The sequence below is a fragment of the Theobroma cacao genome, chromosome 8 (genome assembly GCF_000208745.1).
Source record: "Theobroma cacao cultivar B97-61/B2 chromosome 8, Criollo_cocoa_genome_V2, whole genome shotgun sequence".
Lineage (NCBI taxonomy): Eukaryota > Viridiplantae > Streptophyta > Magnoliopsida > Malvales > Malvaceae > Theobroma > Theobroma cacao.
The window spans coordinates 11,722,296-11,730,560 of NC_030857.1; positions in this window are offsets into that span (position 1 = coordinate 11,722,296).

Sequence of the window (8,265 nt, forward strand, 5' to 3'; positions counted from 1 at the left end):
TAGTGAGAGAATCAACAACATTATCCTTAATAGGTATATGCTCTATGAAAATGTCTCCCCTTTAATGATCTCTCTAATCACATGGTAATGCCACAATACATGTTTGGATCTCTGATGAAACCTTGGTTTCTTTGCTTACGCAATGGCTTCATTTTTATCACAATAGAAAGGTATTGGATCAATAATGCTAAAAACCACATCCAATTCAATTATGAACTTCTTGACCCGAACAACCTCTTTCGCTACCTCCGATGTGAGATGTATTTGACGTGGGTTGTAAAATTTGCGAGCATCTTTTGTTTAGAACTCTTCCAACTGACTACGCCTCTATTGAAAGTGAATATATATACACTTTGCGATTAGCTATCATTCTTGTCAATTTGAAAGCTCACATCCACATAACCCCTAACTTGGAGTTCGCCTTATCCATAGACCGAAAATACGTCTTTAGTTCTTCGTATGTATTTTAAGATGTTTTTCACAATTATCTAGTGACGTTCACCAAAACTAGATTAGTATCCACTTTTGACACTCAAGGCGTAAGATACATGTCTAGTACAAGCATTGCATACATGATAGATTCCATTGCTAAAGTATATGGGATCTTATCCAAGCTACCTTTCTCCATTTGATTTTTTTGGACTCATGTCCTTGAAGAGATAGATGCCTTACAACATAGGCAAATGTCCTTTCTTGGACTCCTCCATGTTAAACATTTTTACCACATTATCTATGTATATGGATTGGGAGAGACCAAGCAATTTCTTAGATCTATCTCTATGGATCTCTGTTCCTAGAATATATATTACTTTTTTCAAATCCTTCATGGAGAATTGGTTAGATAGCCAAATCATAGTTGATTGTAGCAAAGGTATATCATTTTCTATGAGCAATATCTCATCCACATAGAGCACTAAGAAAACAATAACGCTCCCATTAGCCTTCTTATAGACTTATGGTTCATCCTCATTCTTGATGAAGTCAAACCCTTTGACAGCTCATTAAAATGGATGTTCCAACTCCAAGATGGTTACTTAAGCCTTTAAATAAACTTTTGAAGCTTGCATATCTTATTGACATGTTCCTTGGATGTGAATGCATTAGGTTGTGTCATATACACTTCCTCTTGCAAATTCCCATTGAGGAATGCAATTTTCAGATCCATTTGCCATATCTCATAATCACGGTATACAGCAATTGCAAGAAAAATCCTAATGGATTTAAACATTGCCACTGGTGAAAAGTTTTCCTCAAAGTTAATACCATGTCTTTATTTATACCCCTTTGCAAGCAATCTAGCTTTAAAGGTATGTATCTTACCATCCATGTCGTTCTTTCTTTTAAAAACCCAAATGCACCCAATGGATTTTATCCCTTCGAGTGAATTCCCAAAGTCCACACTTGGTTGGCATCCATGGCATTCATTTCAGATTTCATGGTTTCAAGCCCTTTCTTAGAATTGATGTCTAACATCACCTCCTTATAAGTTGTTGGCTCATCATTCATGAGCAATACGTCCCTATATAAGACAAATCCATATCTTTCAAGAACTTGACTTATCCTACCAGACCTTTTGAGTGGTTGTGTCTCTTGAGTTTGGGGTAGTACATCAAAAGTCACAACCTCAGGCTCTGGTTCCATAGGAATGTCAATTTGTGAGTCTCGAATCTCTTCGAGTACAATCTTGATCCCATTAGCCTTTTCTCTTAAGAACTCTTTGAAAAGGAAAATGGCATGCGTTGAGACAAATACTTTTTACGTGATGGGATTATAAAAGTAATATCCGTGTGACTTTTCAGAATATCCCACAAATTTACATTTGTTTGATCTTGCTCCAAGCTTATCAGACATTGTATGCTTTACATAAGCAGTACATTCCTAAATCCTAGTATAAGACAAGTTGGGTTTCTTCCTAATCCATATTTCATATGGCGTCTTATCAACTGATTGGTAAGAACCTTGTTCAGAATGTAGGTAGCACTATCTAGGGCATATCCTTAGAAAGATATAAGAAGTTTGCACAGCTCATCATGGATCTAACCATGTCCAACAAGGTTCAATTCTTTCTCTCAGACACCTCATTGTGCTTTGGAGTCCCTAGAGGAGTCTGTTGTGCGAGAATCACATTCTATTTCATGTAATCTAAAAACTCTTGACTAAGGTATTCTCCTTCTTAATCAGATCTAAGATTGAGAATACTTTTCCAAGTTTGTTTCTCCACCTCTGCTCTGAACTCCTTAAACTTTTCAAAAGATTCAGACTTATACCTCATCAAACACACATAACCAAAGTGAGAAAAGTCATTTGTAAAAGTGATGAAATAGGAGATTCCCTTTCTAGCACTTGCGTTCATAGGACCACATAAATCTGAATGTACAAGTCCTAGCAACACCCTAGCTCATTTATCATTTTGGGTGAAAGGAGACTTGGTCATCTTACCAAAGAGACAACACTCGCACATTCCATAAGATTCATAGTCAAATGGATCGATATAACAATGTCTGTGTAATTTGGTTGAGCGAGTCTCATTGATGCACCCAAGCCTACAGTGATAATTCTATTTTATAGAATTATTTTAGTCTCATTTTGTTCTTAAATGTTAGTTAAGTCCTTAAATTGTAACTATAATTTACTTCTTTTTAGTTGTTTTTCTAATTAGTTTATTTTTATTGAGTTATTTTAATTTTATTTTTCTTTACTTTAGTTTTTCTATTATTTATTAGCTTTTATGCCTTTGTAGAATTTAAAGGAATAAGGCTTAATTTTATAAAGAAAGGTGTTTGAAGGATCCAAAAATCCTGCTCATACATACTTCAGTTTTTTGACCATAACTCTAACTCTAGATGTCCAAATGATGCAATTATTGAGCCATTGGAAAGTTAAGAGAAAGAGCTACAACTTTCATGCAAACCATTTTGCCTAGTTCTACTTTGAAGACTAAGAAAATCGTGTCAGAATATGGCCAAGTGTAATGCTACGGGAATGGCAATTTGAAGGATGATATTTGATGTTTGGTCCTTATAACACTTCTAAGCCCAAAAGTTAGAGTCATTAAGTTAAAATATGTTTAATTGAGGGAATTTTAGGTCATGATTATTAGTATTTAAAGGGTTCTGTGGGAGAAGAAAAAAACACAACTCTAAGAGATTCAAGAAGCTAGAAGTTATGGCTAAAGTTTAGAGAGCAAGGTTGCAAATATTTGTTTTGTCTTCTTCCTTAGCCTTTATATTTCTTGTTACTCTTAATGGTTAAACTTCACATATTTTTATTTATCTTTGCAATTATGAGTAAGTAATTTTATTTTTCTAGGATTGCAATTGAACTTACATGTAATTTGAATTTTTAGTCTCTTTTTTGCTTATTTTCAAAGGAATTGAATTGTTTATTCCAATTTATTCTTAATGCTTTTAATTGCTTAGCTACCGATTAAATTAATTTAGAAACAAACATAATTTAGGAGAGGGAGTTTAGTGTAGGCTAAGATTGGAATAGCATAAGATCATATTAATTGATTTGTGTATAAGATAGGGATATACCTATATGTCATCTGTAGCCAGAATTAGAGCTTGAACTTAATGAGTCCGTTTTAATTTCAATTCATATAGGGATATAGTATTTCGGTTAAAATAGATATTTTTACAAGAAGAGTCGGGAGACCCTTATAAATAGTTGAGGACTCTAAATTAGCAATTCAACCTATTGAAATAAGTTAAGGAAGAAAAGTAAGATTTAGATGAAGTGTGAGAGATATTGTAATCTTAGGCTTATTTCTATTAAGTTTTACCAAATTTTATTTCTTTTTTTATTTTTATTCTTATTAATTAGTTTTGCTAATTTTAGTTTAAATAATTATTTACTTTTTAACGATTTGGATAAAATTAAATTGTGTTAATTTTAATACTTGGTAACCTTTTAGAATAATTCTTTGTAGGATCGATACTCTATTTGTCGTTATACTATCTTTGCGATACGTCTACTTGTATGAGTAGAAAATTAAACAATAAGTTTTTGGCACCGTTGTTGGAAAATTGTTTTCTAAAATATTTACTGATATTAATACCAAGCAATTTAGTCTTACTTCAAATTTTATTTTTTTTGTTTTAATATTATTTTTGATTGTTTGTAGATACCTTTGGTCTTTGTATGCAAAGAAGAAGCAATTTAAATCTTGTTCCTTTTATCCGAAGATACAAAGAACTTTCAGACAACGCCGAAAAGAGAATTTGCAAGTTACAGCTTTAAATCAAACAATGGCTGATGATAACAAGAACAATGGCAATGATGCCATTAATATGGTTTTCAAAGAAAATAGAGCATTGCAGGATTATGTTGTTCTTCTTTTGCAAGGTTTGTACCAAAGCATTAGAGGACCTTCCATCAATGCAAATAATTTCAAAATTAAGATAACTTACATTCAAGAGATTCAGTTTTTAGTTTAGTTTGGTGAGTTACCTAGTGATGATCATAATTATCATTTGGTGAATTTTATAGAAATTTGTGATACTTTTAAATATTACGGAGTAACTGATGATGCTGTTAGATTGAGATTGTTTCCATTTTCTTTGAGAGATAAAGCAAAGAGTTAGCTCAATTCACTACCCAATGGATCTATTACTTCATGGGAAGACCTGGCTCAAAAATTTACAGCCAAATTCTTTTCGCCTACTAAAATTGCAAAGATAAGGAACGATATAACCTCATTTACACAATTTGATGGTGAATCCTTGTATGAAGCTTGAGAGGGATTTAAGGAATTACTTAGAAGATGTCCACATCATGGGATTCCTATTGGTTGCAAGTTTAGACATTCTACAATGGGTTGGTAGGTTCAATAAAAACCACAATCGATGCTGCTGGTGGGGCATTAATGGGTAAGAATGCTACAGAGGCTTATAATCTGTTGGAAGAAATGGCCTCATATAACTACCAATGGCTTTCAGAAAGGTTTGGTGTCCTAGAAGAGCTATTGAAGCCTATGGGATTAATGCACTCAACGCCTTGACTACACAAGTATCTGCACTAACCAAGAGGTTTGACACGATGGGAGTTCATGCTGTCCAAAACTTCTTTGTAATCTGTGAGATGTGTGGAGAAGGCTAATAACTCTATAATATAGAGTTATTTGGGCTTAATTTTGATAGTAATTTAGTTTAGTTCTTGTAGTAATGCATAGAAATTAGTAAGTTTTATTTAATTATTTTAAATTAGTTATTTTAGGTGAGTCAATCTAATCATGGTTAATTTTATGCTTAATTTGGTGTTAATGTGGTTAAGATAGGTTGTTATTGATTTATTTGTGCTTTTGTAGGTGTTTGATGAAAGAAGAATTTTAATGGAAGAAGAAGAGTAATTTTGAGGTGTAGACTTGCACTATATATGTTTTGGTATTTCGGCCATAGCTTTCTCTACAGTGCTCTAAATAAAGTGATTTTTAAACCATTGGAAAGATAAGAGAAAAATATACAACTTTCATGTTTACTACTTTACCCAGTTCGGCCTGAAACATAGTAAAAAATCTTGTCAAAGTTGATATACTATAGCAGTCCTAGAGCAATTATGATTTCTGTTAATTAATTGGGCAAGGTTGCGACTTACATAGTCTGATGAGGACATTCCAGCTAAAATTGACTTCTTTCTTCACCCAACTTGGCCTAACTTCAAAGCCTATAAAAACAACCTTTCAGAGGACTTGATGGAGAACCAAAAAACATCAGATTAACAGTTGAGAGTCAAGCTACATAGTCATTGAAGCTAAGAAGAATTTGTACGATTCAAGGAGATTTGGAGGTCAAGAACACAACTCTTGAGTTTTTCTATATTTTCTTTTATTCTCTTATTTTCTTGAGTTTTTTTTAATGTTTAGATTTTATTCAATGATAATGTGTGACTTGACGAGGAACTAAATTTTTTATCTAAGATTATGATTGAACTCAATATGTAGTCTGAATTATTTATCTCTCTTTTACTTATGTTTGATAGATTTAAGTTGTTTAGTTTATTCTATTCTTAATGCTTCTAATTGCGTGATCGCCAATTAGATTGAATTGGAAACCTAGGTTAAACCTTGACGAATGAGAGTTAGGTAAACCTTGAATAAAATAGCATATGATCGAATGCACTTTGTTGATTATGTGGTTTGATTTGCATATAGGGTAGACATACACCTATGAGCCATACATAGCCAACATTAGAGCACAAACTTAATGAATCTTTCTTCAATATAATTTGCATAGACATATAGTAAATTAATTGGGGAAGGTATTTTTATAAGAAACTCGACAGAGACTTGTAAATAATTTAGGACTCTAGGTTAGCAACTTGATCCATTAAACTAAGTTAAGAGAGAGAGACAACAATCAGATAAAGGATTGATGGATATCATAATCTTAGGTCTGGTAGTCATTCACATTTAATAAAGTAAATTTGCATAGATTTTAGTTTTAGTTTTAGTTTATTAGTTTTAAATCTTTCTTTTTAATTTTAATTGTTTAGATAAAATCAGGATGTGATAATTTTAATAGTTAACAATAAGGATTAATTCAATTCTCTGTGGGATCGACACTCTACCCATATCTATATTAACTTTATGATACGTACACTTGCGTGAGTAGAAAATTCAATGACAAAGGCCATTCAAATGATCAATGTCCATACAATTCTGAAGCAATCCAATTTATGAGAAACTTTAACAGGCAACAAAATAATCCATATTCTAATACATATAATCCTAGTTAGAGGAATCACCCAAAATTTTCATGGAATAACTGTCACGACCGGGAACTCCCCATCGGGCCCGTGACAATCGCCGCGAGGCCTTGACAAACATTCTTCACCCCGAATGTCGATCGAAACCTCACAAGGCTCTCGTATCAGCTTCCGCACTTCCCCGGTGAGCAATAGTTATCAAATATCAAAATTCGAAGGATTACAAATCATTTTCAAATCAGAACATAACATATTGTTTTCTGGCTCACAGGGGCATTTTCATCATTTTTTTTTGAAAATCTCAAAACTTGCTAAAAATGTAGTAAGCTGAAAATATATATTTAATGATTTAAAAATAAATTGAGTATCTAAAACGTTCATTTGAAGTGAAAATTTGACCATTTGAATATAATAAAAATATTCAATAAAATAAACTATTTTCTTGTAAAATAATTTTCATAAAACTATCGGTACATAATTCTTATAGCGCAAAAGTTAATTATATTCATATATACTATAAAGCAAATAACCAAATCATGAAATTTCTTTTACAGTGACACGTGGGCCCACATCTATCCAAAATGCATCGGAAGCTGGAAACCTACAGCTTTTACCGATTCGAGTCCAAATGAAGATCCTTGTCAAAGTCAGCTAACTATGGAATTTCTCGAGCCTAAAATGTGAGGAAATAAGGGTGGTGAGATTATAAAATCCCAGTGAGTAAACAGATACCATCTAAACTATCTAAAGTCGAGTAAATGGAGACAATTAAAATAAGTCATCATACTGTAATTTCATTACCTTTCAACTCATTTCAACCAAATAAAATCAATCCATATAAATCGAGTAATCAACTTGGCTTATGAATTCCTTAAAACTTTGGCTCATGCCAAAACTCATACTTGGTGATACCTTGCGCAGGGCATCCAACCGAGTCCGCCAAGGCTGTTAAAATTTTTGTATACATTTAAAATATATTTTTAGTTTGACCAAAATACAGCCGTTCCTTGGCGTTAGCTGAGTTCCCCTTCACGTGGTGGTTTGGCGTGAAGTGAACCCTAAGCTTTACCCTGAGAGATACCCTACGTGCCTCTCCGTTCGAGGTAAGAATATAATGGAGTTTACCATGCCCCTTTAATAGGCTGGTCCACGGAACCCCCTTTGTAGTGAATAATTAATATATATTCCACCAATAAAAAAAAATTCATTCTAGCATGACATGACAATTTATCGCAACCAACCTCTCAAGGCTAAATACACAGTATAAATAATTCTAACACCAAAATTAGTTTAGCCATTCATGCTCATTTATTGTCATAATTCATTCAATTTAAAACCATAAATTTACAACACAAGCAGGAAGTCTCCAATTACTCTATTTTCAAAACTAGTATTCGATTTTCCAAAAAATTTATAAAATCATTTTATAAAATCACAATTTCTCTTAAAACATAGCAATTTACCAGTTTAAACCCATTTTCCATAAAATCACACAATTGTATAAAACTACTCTAGATAATTAAGACGATAATAAGTTTACTCACAGTTCTAGGAGTCGAT